At 45.5% G+C, this 17,585-nt stretch overlaps 1 long non-coding RNA gene across 7 annotated transcripts; it reads right to left on the bottom strand.

Annotated features, from left to right (window-relative positions):
- Positions 1 to 12,346: 12,346 nt before the first annotated feature.
- On the bottom strand, positions 12,347 to 17,148 carry LOC123396016. 7 transcript variants are annotated; one of them, XR_006609882.1, is made up of 6 exons: positions 16,669 to 17,148; positions 15,913 to 16,582; positions 15,604 to 15,825; positions 15,128 to 15,529; positions 12,961 to 14,951; positions 12,347 to 12,810 (listed from the first exon to the last, which is right to left on the bottom strand). It is a non-coding gene; the product is annotated as an uncharacterized LOC123396016 (long non-coding RNA). The 7 variants fall into 7 exon arrangements; XR_006609883.1 differs by having other exon boundaries at positions 15,913 to 16,576; XR_006609880.1 differs by having other exon boundaries at positions 16,809 to 17,148.
- Positions 17,149 to 17,585: the final 437 nt, after the last annotated feature.

The following is a 17,585-nucleotide window of genomic DNA, read 5'->3' as shown; positions in this document are numbered from 1 at the left end:
TTGAGGTTTTCCACTAGGGAATCCAACGAGATCGCGAGCTTCGTGATTGAGGATTTCTATGCGGCTTGTGGTAATTTGTGATGGACTATTTGGAGCACCCTTGCAGGATTAAATCTTTTCGGAAAGCCGTGCCCGCGGTTATGTGGCAACGTGGAAACTTTGTTTAACACTGGTTCTAGATAACTTGAAGTTAATTAATTAAAATAGAGATTATTCCATATGTGCCCCCAATTCCTTAGTTGTGCTCAGTTTTCCCCACGCTTCAAACTTTTGCTCACTTTTCCCCTCTCCCTTAGCTGAAACTCTCACAAATGTTGATAATAGGCGTTTGCCGTCTTGGCCGTTAACTGACTTGTGGGGCCATGTTGGACTCTGTTGACTGTGGTTGTGGCTTCGCTGGTTGGGCCGTATTTGTGTTCATAGGACGGGCCCGTTAGTTTGTTGGTACTAAATTTAAAAAGCCTACTATCGATGGATGCAGCCTGCTATGCATGCCCGGCTTTGGCATCGATGTAGCCTGCTATGCATGCGAACACCGCCACGCACGCATCTAGTGACCTAGACCTAAACGCATGCATGCACGCCGACACGCACGCATCGATCCGTGCCGCACGGTTGCCAGTGGATTCAGTCGCTCCGCAACGTCATTTCACGCGTCGCAGGCATACGTGCCGGTGGCAGAAGGGGCAGGCTGCACGCACTCTCGCATGCTCGCGTCCATATGTCGAGGCATCAGTTCACGCCGCACGGCTGCCACTCGATTCAGTTGTGCCGGTGGCAGAAGGGGCAGGCAGAAGGGGCGGCCGCTAACGCAGAGCACGCAGAAGGGGGAGGCAGGCAGCCGCCAACGCAGCAGGGGGAGGCAGCCGCCAACGCAGAGCACACAGAGCCGCCAAAGCAGAGCACGCTCGCTTCGATTCACGTTCACACGTTGATGATCACATCGGTTCACACAACAGCACTGAGTCACGATCTACACCGTTTGCGCGTGTACCCACTTCGTCTCCCCGGGCTATTTAAACTGCCCTTCATTGCCTCTTCTTCTATAGATCCATCTGTGCCTCCCACTTCTCTTCTTCCCCCAAAAGCCAGAGTGGTTCGACTCAGCGAAGCGTTCAAGATGCAGTTCTATGGGCCGACGTTCCAAGAGCCTCCCATCGTGCCGGAACGGCGGTACCCCGCCAATGTCGTCGTCGAGGAATCGCTCCGCGTGTGGGTGTTCTCACGCTGGAGGGGTAGCACTGAGCTTGCACGGGGGTTCCTCCGTGCATGCTTCCACCATCTCCCGGCGGTCTCGCCGCCCATGTTCAACCTCGTGGATCAGCGTCCCCACGCCAACGCTCCACCGGTAGGGCTCGTCGTCCACTTCACCAACAGGTTCGATGCCTACCACCTGCTCGGCAAGGTGTATTGGTGTGGGTGCGAGTTCATCGCATTCACCACCTATAACATCTTCACCGACTTCGAGAGCATCTTCCCCGCTCGTGACCGCATGCACAGCCTCCCGTACTACCTCGGCGACAACGGCCTTGAGGAGGAGGAGTACTGAAGCCGACGGCGAAGAAGACGGTGAAGCCGGCGGTTAAGGTGAAGACGACGGTGAAGACGTGGCGGTGTTGCCCTAGCTACCCTATCTACTATGTAGTATTAGTTTGGTGTGTGTGTTGCCCGACCTAGCTACCCTAATTATTATTATCTATGTAAGAAATTGGTGTCGTGTTATATGTAAGAACTTATGTTGCCCTAGCAACCCTATCTAAGTTAAGTTATGTATGTTATATTAATGCTTTGTTATGTTTGTATTTTGTTTGTCCCAAGTTTAGACACGGCTAATTGGCGTGGGAAAAATTAACCAAACTAACTAAAAATGATGTGTTTATAGATGCCTTCTAAAAATAAGAACATATTGTACATTTGTACACGGCTATGGTTTGCTGAGCTCTGTATTTTTTAGGTATTCCAAGAATACTTTGGTTTTCAGAAATATTGAAGTATCAAATAATTTGAGATGTTTGGCTTTAGTCAAAAGTGTAGTTTTATATACTTTAATCCCTACTTTAATATGTAGAAAACTACACTATGTTTGAAGTATGGTTGGACCTCTTTTTCCAATCATGAAGTATAAATTACACTATGTAGGAAACTACACTATGTAGAAAACTACACTTTGAGATGTTTGGCTTTAGTCAAAAGGATAAATGAAGGGACCCATAAAGGAAAGCCAAAAAAATTCCTCAATGAGATAGAAGAGATTGGGCAATCAAATTAATGAAAAAAGCAATCAGAAACAAAAAAGAACAAAGCAATCATTCCTAAATAAAAAAAAAGAAACATCACTTGTTTCTGGGCCTCATTTATCCTTTGTGGGCCTATTGCACCTTGATTCTCTTTGGGCCTGCAAACTAGGGTTTTTTTCTAACAGAACTGACGAACTCGAGGACAAAAGTTTGGCAAGTGCGAGAGAGAAGAGATGAACTTGATGTATATCCCTTGTGCTGCTCAAGTATTGCTTACTGTCATCTGACGAGCTAGGGTATGATCCAATACTCGAGGTTATTAGCTAACAAAATAATCCTATCACTGAACTGGTAGCTGTCTTCTGTCAAAACTGAAAGTGTCGAAACTTAATAGTAAACTACATACATTCAGAGCTCGACAGTTGCAGTAAACGGAGTTGCATTTGAGATAAACAGACGAGGATTGCTAAATAGTGGCACCAGCAGTAGACAAACATCTCTAACGAGAGATGGCCATCAAGTAAAAAATTCCTAGAGCAAGTATTCCTAAAGCTATCAGATTGGATTGCTTCTTCAACTCAATCAGCTGCTTGAAGTTCTTGTTCATCTTCTTCAATTCCGTCTTCAGTTCGACATCTACCATCGTCGGGTATTCCGGACGCGCTGCTGCTGCCGGAGCGGCACTGTCATGGGGCAGATTGAACTCGCAGATTGCATCCCCCTCGAATCCAGCAAGCCCAACCCTTGAAGCCTCTGGATGTAATCATCCATCCACTCTTAAGGTGGCATTTCTTCACGATCTGAAAACGAAATCATGTAACCTAAATCCAAATCTGACAGAGATAAAGGATGCGAGGAAAACTCAGATCTAACCTGCCCCTCCGGCTTGCTCTCGCATTTGACGAACTCGCGCCCAAAGTTCCCATTCTTCTCCTCCTTCGAAGTCAACCGCTTTAGTAGCGCAATTCGTGGGTAGTCAGTGCATCGAGTCATCGGCACTGGACCATACACCGGCCACGTGGAACGGGGGGCTGACGAGGAGGTCGACATATCGCCCGAGAGGAAAAAACAGAGGAATTGGTCGAGAGTAAGAAGAACGAGAAGATGGGGAAAGAAACAGAGGAATTGCTCGATCTGCTCGATGCCTTTGTCTGTCAGATGGAGAAGAGGAGAAGGGGAAGCTATATTGACGATTTGCCACGTTGTATTTTGCAGTTTGAATATTTGAACCAACTCTTAACACTGACATGTGGTGGTCATGTGCAAAAAATACAATTTCATATGTAAAGTGGGGTAGATCGTGAAAACCCGAGAAGGACAGTGCAGTAGCCAATCAGGATGCATCACGCGGATCGAGCATGCCTGCCCACATCTAACGGGTGGTGTTTGGCGCTAGGGTAGGATCCGACGGCGGACGTTCGACGCTAGGGTTTGGAGCATTTCTGCGGGGTTATGAGCGAGTCAACGGGGTTATTAGGGTTTGACCAGATTTCGAATGGCCATAACTAAATTAGAAAAAATCGCAAAAATATAAAACAAACGTAGTTCGTCTGTTTATGAGACCTAGTTACCATAAAAAATATAAACTCGGTATAGGGGTGTTTTTTTGAAAAGTCATTTTTTGAAGTGACCTGTCAAAATCAAGTTCAAATGTTTTTAAAAAATTCAAAAAAAATCAAAATGTTGTAATTCTTGCGCACATAGGCGTCATATGTGACAAGGTTATGAGAAAAAATATAAACTTGGTGTAGGTCATTTTCATGAAAAAAGCCTTCACACAAATGAGCTATCACCTATGAACATTTTCAAAGTTCGTAGAATAGGGAGAGAGGGTTTAGGGTTTGAAAAAAAAATTCAAAAAAAATTAGAAAAATCTCCATAGCTTCATTTTGGAGTGAATAAGAAGGATCTGAACTTACTTTTTCATTTTCATATCTAAAACGTGTTATTTGACGGTTTTGAATTAAAAGCATATTTTTTCAAAAAAAATGTAGCAATATGAATATTAATCAATAAATAGTGAGACTCCGTTTTTACCCTATATATATGGAACAAGTGTCAATAAAAATATATATGTCTCATTTAGGGAAGGTAAAAAAAAACTTGATTTCAAATAGGGCTGTTTACCCTAGCTTTCGAGCCCGTTTCTAGCACATTTCTCATTGAGACTGTTCACCTAAGAATATTGGACTTGAAATGCTCGATCAAATACACCGCACAGAGCAATGAACCTCCAATGTTCAACTTCAACTTTGGCTCGAATCCAAATTTTGGCCCAAATTGAAATATTGATTTAAATTCAAATTTTGATGGAAATTTGAATTTTGACTCAAATAAGGAACCAAAGTAGAAGCAACATTATTACAACTGATGCCAACATTATTACAACTGATGCCAACATTATTACAGTAGCTCAAAGCTACCAAGTTTTAAGATGCCAACATCTTAATACAAATCTACCAAGTTTTAAGCGATCGACTCGCCCTCAAATTGACAACACAAACATTTTCCAGCAACTTAATTCAAATTTTTGACTTGCTCCTTGTGTTTGCAGCTGGCTTCACCTTCTTGCTCCTCGTTTCCCTAGTTGAGATGCTCTTTTCTTTGAGACTCTTGTTCCTTTTGATCTTGGGCTTTACTTGGTGTTTTCCCCGTGGAGGTGCTGATGGAGTAGTTCCACTCGCCGAGCACTTGACGACCATTTGACGGTCATCTATGGGTTCAGTAATCTTTAAAGGCACAATTGGAACAATTACCCCCTCCTCTTCCTCTCTTATAGCTTCAAAACCATCAAAGGCCATGGTTTCAAAATCTTCTGCTTCATTTGCTGCTGCATTCTCCACTGCATCTTCAATCTCCATTGTTGCTGCATTCTCCACTGCATCTTCAATCTCCATTGCTGCTGCATTCTCCACTACATCTTCAATCTGCATTGCTGTTGCATTCTCCTCAGCATTGGTTGCTGTCCATCTTTCCTCCTCTCCAAATGATGCATCCACTGCATTGGTACAAAGCCTAGCAATATGCCCCAGAACTCCACAATTTTTGCAAGCACGCTTCTTTGGTAGACGACCCTCCTCACCTGCTCTAATCCTCTGGTTCCTTGGTCTTCCTCGTGGTCTAGTAATGACAGGAGCGTGGAGTTTGAACCCTGGATCTACTATGTTCCATTGATCTTTCCCCAATAGTGCAGGCACATTGTCAGCATAAGCAGCCATAAATTTGGCAACAGAGAAATACTCAGAGCAATATTGATCAACTTCACCATCTGCACCCCCGATAACGGTCATCAGATGTAGGGCATGTATGCATGGCTTTCCACGGATCTGCCATTGCCTACAAGTACATTCTCTAGTACTTAGGTTCACAGGATACCTCCATACCCTATTTTTAGTGTCAGTATAGGTAACCTCTCCCTCATATGTACCAGATCGAATACATTTCATCTTCAGGCCTCTTGCCTTCAAGTGCAATGCCTTAATCAGTGATGGGAGCATTTGATGACCAACATATTGTGTTTCTGCAATTCTTTTGCGAAGAGCCATCTTTATCATGACCATTTGCCTCATCTTGTCAAATGCTTGCCACAACAAGAGCCCTTTCACTGACTTGAACTTTGAATTGAAGCATTCTGCAAGGTTACTGGTCACATAATCTACTTTGCATATTTCGTTGAATTTGCTTCTTGACCACACCTTACCATGATGTGCATCCATGTACTCCTTCACAAGAGGATTTTGAGCATACAACACTCTCAAATGGTGTTCATGCTTTCTTTTGCTGCATGTGTATGATGCTGGCCATAAGTTCTCATCATAAACTTTACCTTTGAACTTCTTTTTGAAATTATGCGCTAGGTGTCGCATACATTCCCTATGCTCCACTCCAGGGAATACAATTTCCACTGCACTCTCTAAACCCTTGCAAGCATCTGTGTGTATAGCTAAACCTGGGGGTGTGCCTATAATGTTGCGCAACTGCTGCAGAAACCAGACCCAACTTTCCTCAGACTCTGCCTCCACCACACCAAATGCAACTGGGAATAGCGAGTTGTGTCCATCAACTTCAGAAGCTGCTACTAGTTGTCCTCTCCATCTTCCAGTCAAATGTGTAGCATCTACAGCCAAATAGGGCATGCAACCATCTAGAAACCCCTGTCAGCAAGCCTTGAAACAAACAAAAGCCCTTCTGAAGCACTCCTTCTGAAATGACTTCCCTTTTATTTTGAATTGAACTGTATGCTTGTCAATCTCTACAACACTCCCTGGACTTGTCATCTCCACTTCATCTTTGAAAGTGTAAAGCAGCTGAAAACTGTCATTCCATTGACCATTAATTCTGTCAAGAGCCTTTTCCCTAGCATTGAAAATTCTCATGTAAGGAATTTCTATCTTGTACTTCTCGAAAAGCTTCCCATGGAGTGCTGTTGGACCAAGTCCAGGTTCTTCTCTCAGCCAATCCAATATAGCATCTGCCACCCACCTAGTTTTTGCTAGCTTGGTTTTGGCCTTCCCCCCTCCCCCTCCAGGTGGACAGGTGTGCTTGTGTGGGTTTTTCTTTATCTGAAACAAAATAAAAGGGTAAAAAACAGTTAAGAAACCTTACTCAACAATCTGAAACTAAATTACTAACTGAACTTGGATTACCTGAATATATTTGCTCTTTCTCATACGAGATGCATGCAACTTCCACCTACACCTAGGATATGGACAAAAAACTGTGAACCTTGCTGGCTCACTCCTTTTAATCTTATAGGTGTTTTCAGATATAATGCACCATGTTGTCACTGCATTCCGACAGTCCACCATTGATTGGAAAATGGTACCTACACTAAGCTCAGGTTTTTCCCTGTTCCACTCAATTGTTGGCATGTCATCACCATCATATTCATCCTCGATTAAGCTGTCCATGTTCTCCACCTTCTCTTCATCGTCAGTGTCATCAAACCTAGCTTGGCTGATGGGCTCCTCCATATATTCGTCATCCACTGCTTGCTGACTGGCTACATCGACCAGTTCAGGGAACATCATCTCGTCTTCATCATCATTTGTAGGCACTGCCTCGTCAGGTTCTGCATCATCTTCTACACCAACTGCAGAAGGTACACGAGAAGCAGCAGCTGAATCGGAACCACAATTGGCAGCAGGCATGTTGTGGCTCCATGAACCACTTGCTTTACTTGGTGTCGACCTACAAGGAGTGCCGGGGTGCTGGCTATTAGCACAGACAGATGATGTCTGAACTCCCTTCCCCTTCACCCGTTCTGCGCGTGGCTGAAGCACATCGATTTGGAGTTTACCGAATCGGCAGCCAGCAATCCCAGCAAAAAGCAACGGCATATGATCGTCGCAAGTTAGTGGGAGAAATCTTTGCTCGTCACTGCTGAAGTAATTCAGTTCAACAGCATCGGCATCACTCCAGGGATAGGTGTTTCTTAGCTCAGCTTGCAAATCTTTGAAAGATATGCTAGTTTCTACCACTTTGGGATAGAAAAATGATGAAATCAAATGCGGATTAGTACCACGCAGCACACTAGTTTCCATTCTAATCGCCAGCCGGAAAGCCAGCGCGGGATCAATCCTATTTTGTTGAAGGAAATAAAGGCTTCAGTTAGCCGGGTAAAATCGAGCACAAATTCGAACGATTCAAGCAAACAGAAGTCAAATACGGCCTACAATACGACTTAGAACGTCAAGTCGAGAGGAAACAATGCTTACCCAGGTTTAATCCATGAATTATCTGCCGCGGATTCGACCCAAACCTCTCCACGGTCGACTGCATTCCGGGCGTCCTCACTCAACATCGCCATGTAATCCTAGATGGGGAGGTGGGCTATATCTGGCGGAGACACGGCGTCTCCGACGAACGGAATAGGGGCATAGGGTGGAGGAAACAACTGCGGTGGACGCGGCACGACGCCGGCGGAGGAGGCGGGGCGGCGCGGTGCAGTGTGGCCTGTCTAGATATGTTTCAGATTCAAACAAGCTGCCCAATACGTGTCTCCTTGCGGTCCCACCCGTCAGCAAGCAACAGTCAGACGAAGACTCGGCCCCACTCGTCAGCAATTAACGGTCAATGGACGGTCAAGACGACAAAAGGCCGCTATGAGCATTTGTGAGAGTTTCAGCTAAGGAAGAGGGGAAAAGTGAGCAAATGTTTGGAGCGTGGGGAAAAGTGAGCACAACCAAGGAACCAGGGGCACTAATTTAAATATCCCATTAAAATATGCCAACTGTGTGCGTAACCGTGACTGTCTCTTTCGTGAGTTCCTTCTCCGATCGAGGACACGGTGGGGTTATGCCTGACGTAGGTAGGTGTTCAGGATCATTAATTTGATCATCAGTAGTTTACGTCCGCCATGCGTAGATCTTCCCCCCTCTTATTTCTTGTACTCGTAAGTTTAGCCACCAAATATATGCTTAGCCGCTGCTGCAACCTCGCCACTTAACCATACCTCACCCATTAAGCTTTGCTAGTCTTGATACCTTTGGAAATGAGATTGTTGAGTCCCCCGTGGCTCACAGATTACTACAACACCAGTTGCAGGTACAAGTAAAGGTTACTTGACGCGAGCGCGTTGATTGTTCATTTGGAGTTGCTTCTTCTTCTTCTTCATCATCGATCTAGGATGGGTTCCAGGCCGGCAACCAGGGATAGCAAGGATGGACGTCGTTCTTCTTTTCACGTTTGTTTTCGTCCGTAGTCGGACCCTGCTCTTACTCTTGATGAATATGTATGTACTGATGTGACTCTGATGTAGCTTGTGGCGAGTGTAAGCCAATTCTATTATATATCTCTTCTTTTCAGTACATGTACTTTTAACGATATCCATTCTTGCGACACGACGAGATGCGTTTCTATCCCTGACGAGGCCTTCATGCCAAATTGAGGATAGGGTCGCATCTTGGGCGTGACAAAAGGTCTCGAACTCCTTAGGCAACGAAGCCATAACCAGGTGGACAAGGAGAGCTGGTTTGATCTCCAGATCTGCATCCATAGGTTTTAGCTTAGCTGCCGTGTGGCTCATCCTAAGGATGTGCTCCCTTATGCCATGGCCACCACCATGGTAGCTCTCTGTCACCAGTTGTTTGATCAACTAGGTGGCATACGTCTTAGAAGAGCCAGTAAACTGACTCTTTATCTTGTTAAGCATTTCTTGTGTCGTAGGGCATTCAACAATTGATCCCACGATGGTGGTCTCAATGGTGTTCTTTATAAACGCCAAACATTTCTTGTTGGCATTTAACCATAGCCTGTTGCGGATGGAGTGGGACATAACCTCTTTTTCATAACTTGATTGCTTTTTGTCTCGGCTCTCATCATCCTCATCAGCCTCTCTGACTGGTTCTGCAGGTGCAGCTGGTTGTGGTTCCTCCAGAACCCAGTCCACCTCTGCAATGCAGAGAGCCATGTCCACCTTCTTCCTCCACTTGGAGTAGTTGTCCCCCTGATTGTCGGAATTTCCTTGAGGCAGCTCATCAGATGGAAACCTCCTGATCCCGAATAAGCAAAGTCAGTACGACAATCATATGCATTAAATAATGTTGGTTAAAATAATCATATAATTTCCTATGCATATTAATCTACATTACCTTTGGGCAAATGATAGAAATAAATGCATCATTTTGCAATCTGCAACATGACCGTGTGATTAAACAACGTCGGTCAGAATAACAACATGATCATATTCCATATTGCTTTTAGCAGCGGAAAACGTGAAATAAAATTTCATGTGCCTCTTAACTTTACAGAAAATAATTCTGTCATTTAATAAAAATTCGAGAACTTTATTTATGCTTTTATAAAATTCATGAACTTTTCCTTTTCTGAGAAAACTATTTTGTTCTCGGAAATCATTTTACTTTTCTTTACAGAAAAATAATATAACAATTCTGTCAAAATTAACAGAGACTTTGAACATTTTATTTCCTCTTTTCTAAACATATTTTCGAAAAAAAATGCCTAGGAAAAACATTTTAAATCTGTCTATTTTTAGACAGAAAACTTGGAAATCATTTAATATAAAAATTGGCCGGCTGGGCCGGCCTGTGGCCTCGGCCCGCCACCAGCAACCCTGCCAGGCAGGCACCAGCGCCTCCCTGCAGCGCCCTAGCCTGGCTGCGGCCTCGAGTGGGCCGGCCTGGCGCAGCGGGCTACGGCCCGAAGGCCCGCCGTGGCCTAGGGTTCTAGATCCGGGCGAATCTCGGCCGTACGTCGGATCCGACGGTGCGCCGCAGCCCTCGGGGCAACAAAAAGCCCAACCGGCTAGCCGAAACCCTAAGTCGATTCATTCTTCCCTTTCCAGCGCGCCGCTCCTCTCCTATCTCTCTCGGGTCTACCGCGACTCTAGCGGTCGTGCCCGACGGCTCCTCCTGAGCGGAGGCATGTAGCCCCGCCGGAGCGTGCTGGTGTGGCCGCCGGCCGTGGCGGCCGAAAGCCCCACGTCGGCGCTCGCCGGTTTCGTTGAGGAGGAGCCCGACGGCCTCTTCTCCCTTTCCCTCGCCAGATCTGAGCCGAGGGGATCCCTGCTTCCTTTCCCTCGCCAGATCCGAGCCGGGGAAATCCCTGGGGCCCCGCGTTCTTTCTCTCTGACCATGGGGTTTGCGATGTGGAAGTGGCCGCCGGCCGCGGCGACCAGGGGTCCCGTGCCTTGCTCTCCACCCCCTTCCCGTGGCGGTTCCATGCCGGGGTCGTGGCCTTCCCCTCGCCGGCTGCGCACACACCTTGCGGTGGGTGCGCCGCCGTCGAGCGATCGGCTGCGGCCCCTTCGATGTTCTTTTCTTGTCTCAAGAGAGTGCTATTATGACCGGTGTGGAAATCGTCTTTGTTGCCATCCCCCTCGCCGATGGCGCGTCCGCCTTGCGGTGGGCGCGCCGCCGTCGAGGGATTTGGTGATGAAGTCCTATGCCCCCGTGGGTGCCTTTGATTTTCTTTGCATGTTCCCCTCCTCCCATTTCTTTTTGCCTTTTCGGATCCGATCCGATTTATTTCTTTGTTTTTCTTTTGGATCTAGATCCATGCTTTGCCCCCGAAGGGGTGTGTTCTTCTTCCCCACACTTCGGCTTGCCGATGCGTGTGGGGATCGAGTGGAACAGGCGCGGCCTTGCGGCGGCGCTACTTTGCCGATGAGGCCGTAGGCCATTTTCGGTACCTTGCCCATCTAGGGGTCATATTGGGATGGGGAAAAAAAACTTGCTTTCGTTTTCATTCAACCGAATAAATCTATTGCCTAGTGGCTCATGATACCAATGTTAAAGCCATAGATCGACTAGGCATAGATAGATCCGGTGTTACCCTTGTACTCACCTAATCCCGAACCTGATGAACTCCCAGCGCTGGCCATCGGTGCGGTGGAGTCGTCGGTGACGCGAGAGAAGGATGTAGACGAAGGTGGTGCTTCCCGTGAGCACTGCGCTAAACCCTAGATCGGAAGGGGATTTCGGTGGGAAGTCTGGTGGCGCGGTGAACCTCGTACCGTGCGCCCCGGCCCCACCACTTTATTTATAACGCAGGTCACATGGGCCCACCAACCATAACGGGTTGGACGCCCCCGATCAGGGCGCATAGATCAAGGGCCCGGTGGGCCGTTGGGCCCACGCGGAAGAGATCAACCTAACAATCGGTAGCATGGAGCGGATTCTGGAGTGTAAAACTTGTCGTAAACACAAGTTATACATACTAGTCATCAAAATTCTCACAAAACTACCCATGGATGCAGCTCCGGGAGTAGGTACCAAAAGCCCAGGAAAATTCATCAAGACAATGGCTCGCATCTTCACTTCTGATTCTGAAACCCAAGGTAGCTCCATCAGAAAATTGGCAGGCGAAGCACTGGCGATGCTAAGCGAAGAATATGTTACCATCTTCTTGAAGGAAAATGGTGGTGTTGTCAATGATCTCATTGGGATGCTCTGTAATGCTGGCCACAACGCATACAGAATAACTGCAGCTGAAACCCTGAAGCATCTTTGTATGCACTAGTGGTTGGGGCGCACCCTGGGCGCGCCTCTTGAGGCGTTCTGGTGCGCATTAATCATGTTGGTGTACTTGTTTACATTTTGAAAGTGCATATAAACACTACTGATTAAAAGTATGATGCATGGAACAAATGCTTCAGAATAGTCTTCATTCATACAACAAAGCAAGCATAGTAATATCATAAAAGCTAACATGTTCACATTAACATAAAAGGGTCGGTATGAGAAGGCGTTTGATCGATCACAACGACCTAAGCACTGATTGAAATCAAAGTCTAACAGGATGCAAAAGCAAGGCTGCGTCCAAAAGCAGAGGCAGAGTTCCTCAGATCATCATAAAGTAGGCGTCACCTTGCCTTGCACTTGATATGGAACGACCTTCTTGGATGTTTGTGTGATAGCGAAACTTCGACCCGTTGGTCGTGATTGTAGCCCTCTTGACGGCTCCAAGAATAAATTGACAATCCCCGCCCAATGTAGCCCGCAAGGTTGACTATCATCCTGGTGGATACATTTCTTGGGGTATAGAATCTATCATTTCCAAGAGGATTGGTTTGTACTGATTGGTCCTGTAGTTGTGTTTCAATATGCCTCCCCTATAAGCAGAGAAAAAGCACTGTCATGAAGAGTTTTAGCATAGGCATGCATGTACATATGTAAGAATAACATGCGTCATATGTGCGACATATGTGTTGAATTTTCTGAGTAAAGCAGTCATCATTGCAAAAATGTTGAAACACACATACCTGGATGTTTCATGGGTAAGTTTTTAATACTGAGCTTGCCAATAATATAGCTCATGTAAGCAATCAACATTGGAAATAAACGGTGCATAGTAGCACCGGACATTCTGGATATGATTCAGTTTGCGCTAAATTGATGTATATGCCTGTAAACATGTGTTGAATGTAGATGCATCCTTGTCATGCACAAAGTACTAAAGGATGATATATCAATTCCTTTCTTTTCTTATCAGGTTCAGGATATGTATTGTGCTCAGGACTACGCTTTGATCTTGGTCCTACAATAAACCTGGGCATCCAACTAAATTTGATTCACTCGTCATGTAACCACAAGAGATGACATATTTTACCTCACCATTTTCATGAGGGGATGTAGTCAGAATCTTGAAGAAACTTGATAATGCACCATTCTCTCACAATCTCTTTGGATATATACCATACTTCGACCAGTTAAGAAAATATACCATGTTAGAGAAAATAAGTACATAAAGAGATAGTTGTTCTGCAATCTCCATAAAAAAATGTTGTTTTAAATTTTAAATGGGCATTCATGATTTGGTTGAACTAAGATATCCTCATGTCAATGTTAATGTCGAGTGAAGGTCGAAGATAAAATGTGATAAGAGTATCCAGAAATTTTCTTCTAATACAAAACAACACGCATCAAATGTGTGTTCCAAGGATAAAAAGAGCACCCAGGGTTCTACTTGTTTTGTGATTTTGCATGACAAGACAACTGGTGCTGAGTTTCTTGATGAGATCAGGATGGAATCTGGGAATTTGGATCACTCTTTATTAGATAGGTATACAAGGGGTATTAGAAGCCAAACCACAAAGAGTAAACAGAAGACGGTATTTATGTCATAAAAAGTAGGGAGCGGCAACGTTATATCATAGACAATTGGAACATGATGTCTTTTTTTACTATACCACTACGGATAACCTCAAGAGTAGTGCCTGTGTGGTTCGGGGGCATTCTAGATATAATATTTACATCTGAGATCTAACCAACTGCATAGTTGACATCAATTTAATTCATTTTTTCTATTTCAAGTTTGATGAAGCTGCCGTCTAAACCTGGAATTTTATTTGCAATGGAGTGTATTGTAAACTATAAATTTAATTGCATTTTCCTTGTAAAGAAATCCTAACATGCATAATCTTTTAGTATAGGACGGAACAAGAAACATGGCCGTTGCAAGTGCCAATGCAGACTTTCAGTTGATAGAGGAAAATGAGAAAGCTGCACAAGTTTAGCACCAATACAAAGCCTGGTGCACCAGCTGGTGGAGGTAGAGGTGGTGGAGGAGGCGACCCTTTCGACAGAGTGCCAATAGTTGTAGATGTTTTGTCAGAAGAGGGAGGCGCGGGGTGGGGGTGGAGGCGGCGGATGGCATTTCTTAGCTATTCCTTGAGCTTCGGGAGGAGGTGGTGGGACTGGATGACATTGAACATTTTTCCGAGGCTGCAGGGTCAATGTAGATAGAGGTGCTTCTGTCCGAGAATTTGCCAAGGATGGCGGTGGTGGAGGCGGTGGAGAAGATACGTTACTAATATGAGGTGGTGGTGGTGGTGGTGGCGGCGGCGGCGGTGAGAAAAAAGGTTTGCTGCCAGTTGGCGGTGGCAGCACCGTTGCCGAGGAAACATATTGCTGCCAGGTGGTGATTGTGGTGGTGGCGGCGGCGGTGGTAGCGCCGCCGCTGCCGAGGAAACATGCTTGCTGCTACTTGGTGGTGGTGGTGGCGGTGACGGTGACGGTGGCGGGGGCGGGGGCGACGCTGAGAAAGTAGGCTTGCCTCCATTTGCTGCTGCTGGTGGTGACACCTGTGCCGAGATAACATGTTTATCTCCATATTCTGCTGATAGTGCTGGCGGCTGGCAGCTACTTGGTAACTCCTGCTGTAATTCTGCTGGCAGCAAACTTTGTTCGGTTGAAAGGCCACAAGATCTACCATGTGGAGGAGAGGGAGATGAAGTATTCCCTAAGGAAGTAGCTGCACAAGTTGTGATAGTTATGAAACAGACTTTAATGAAGATGGTGGAGAAAATAGAGAAGAGCATGAAAACACAAGGTCCAGCAATAGAAGTTTTTTTCAAAGGGTGTATTCCCTAAATAATTGAACATGGTAATAAAGTTTAACAAGAAATATGACTTGTGTAAATAGATTACCAATAGATTCAGAATCTTCAATGGTAAGAGGATGATCAATGTTCTCCGAGTCAGATGAGTTCCCACCATTTTGAACCTTATCATAATCTGCTGAATAACCGGAATCGGAAGCCACAGAATATTGTTCATCCAGTGGAGAGATAGTGGCATTGGAGGCCAACTTTAGGTTAGAACTTCGAAAGCTCTTTCATGTCGCTGAGTATTAGCATTTGAAATTTATCTCGCGGCGAGTTTGCTGAGAATTCTTTGAGCAACCAAAAAGCAGCATTGTCACCGCTTTCCATCCATTCAACATCATTGAAGAGTTCTTGAACAACTGAAAAGGGTTCAATTGGTATCACCATTCAATGTTGTTGTTGGAGCCCTTGGAAGAGAAATGCCCCCAATTTCACAAAATAGTACCTGCACTTCCAAATTTGCATTATTAATTGTTTTACTGCCTGAAAATTACAAATCAGTAGGTGCATTGCTCTTACCTCTGCTCTAAAATTCCTTGGGTGCCGATCTTTTGAACCCCAGAGTATATCAACATCATCACTATTCAGCATCAGTACATTTGAACGAATAAAAGCAGTATTAAACATTATCCGGAACATCATATCTTCATTTTCTGGATCAAGATCAAGATGCACACACTCCAGAACAACATCTCCCTGGACTGGACACTATATATCATTTTTTATCACGTCATAGTCCTCCTGCACGAAAACAATACAGATCGATGCAAGATAAAAATAAATTAAGAAATCAAACAAAAACTTCATCTGATTCTAATTATCACCTACCTGTCGATAGTGGCGCAAGGACTTCTTAGGCATTGAAAAAATCATGTCGGTCATGCTAGCATTCTTGCCAAGAAGATTTCGACCAAAAATTCGGATCAATGACCTACATCCATTATCAGAATCGAAATTTGGAATAGCTCGAAGGATCAGACAATCCAAAGAGAGTGCCTGCTCCATAGGAGGGCCACTCTGGAGAGATATTTCTTCTGGCTACATACTGCATATATCGGAGCTGAGAGGGCATTGGATTGAGTGTATAAAATCGTTGTAGGAACCATTTAGGGGCCTCACCATGAACAATGTCCAGAGTTTTATGTTCTGCACTGTGCAATTTCTTGAAAATAAGAAAACAAGGTAGCAGAAATTCCAATGATGGCCAGCCCCCTCTCTCACAACGTAGAACTATAATATTTTGGATGTTCCCAGTAGATAGCCAGTGTTCACGGACACGAAGAAAATGGTGAATAAGAGATAGAGGAAGCACTGGGCAGCCAACATTCTCCCTAGTCTTCTCCAAGATATGGCGCCTCTTCTCTTCTAACTTGTGAGCGTTGTCGCGCATCCTCCTCTTGAAAGCAATCACCCTAATTCGCCTTTTATATTTCCTCTTCGCGTCATAAATACTCCCTCCGACTAAGAGACACAGAGGACGGCAATGACATCACTGGCCCTTGCAGGGAGGTAATAGGAAGCGAGAACACACATTAGTTACTTAATCAAACTACGAGTAAACAACAAAGCACAAAAATTACATACATTAATCTTCCCTCATAGCCAATTGGATCAGAGGAGTTGGGTTAATCTTCCCTTACGCCCAGTGAGATATGAGGATTTGGGTTAAATCGATGGACATCGATGTCGATAGGAAGAGGGAGGGGGATATTGGCAATAAGTACCTGGGCAGGAGGAGTCAAGCCGACTGGTTCCTCACGGATCCCATCGATGCCTCGAGGAATGTGGCATCCTCCTTCACCACCACGAGGAGTTCGCCGTTGCCCGCGTCGTCGTCGTCCTTCATGAGACACGAGAAGAGGCGAGGGATTAGGCTGACCTCAAATCATATCATCCGTCCCTGTTGCGGCGCCGGTGGCAGATCACAGATCGAAACCATCGCCGCCGCCTTCTCCTCCCACCCAATCGTCCCTCGAGGCGCACGGCCGGCGGCGTGCTCGCAGCTCCCCTCCTCCGCCCCACCTTCTCCTTCTCCTTCGTCCCACCTTCCCAGTCGCCGGCGGCTACCCTGCTGCCTCCACCCGGTTGCGTGTTTTGGGAGAGGAAAGAAAAAAAGATGGGGCTCAATTGCGTCTCTCTCTATCCAAAGCGAACAACGTGATAGCCTGACCCTGACTACTCCTTTTTGTCTCGTAGCGTTGCTGACGTGGACAACGTGAGACAACGTCCCTGATGCGTAGCTTATTGTATTTGATTACGAAGAGAATGATGATCCCACCCATGATGATTGTTTCAAGGAACTCATGAAAGCCATGATAGATGTCACGCCAAAGGTGAACTTTATTTTGTTTTGTTGTTCCCTCACTTGAATTATTACCGTTTCTTCTCGTCTGAATAGCTGTGTCGGCCTGATCAAATTAAACATGCTCTTGCCATTGCAGGTTCTCGTTCAAATACTTCTCATGGGCCAACAAGGAAGGAAGTAAAAGCAGGAATAGAAA

The sequence above is a fragment of the Hordeum vulgare genome, chromosome 5H (assembly GCF_904849725.1).
Source record: "Hordeum vulgare subsp. vulgare chromosome 5H, MorexV3_pseudomolecules_assembly, whole genome shotgun sequence".
Classification (NCBI taxonomy): Eukaryota; Viridiplantae; Streptophyta; class Magnoliopsida; order Poales; family Poaceae; genus Hordeum; species Hordeum vulgare.
This window is presented reverse-complemented; position numbering and strand designations above follow the sequence as displayed.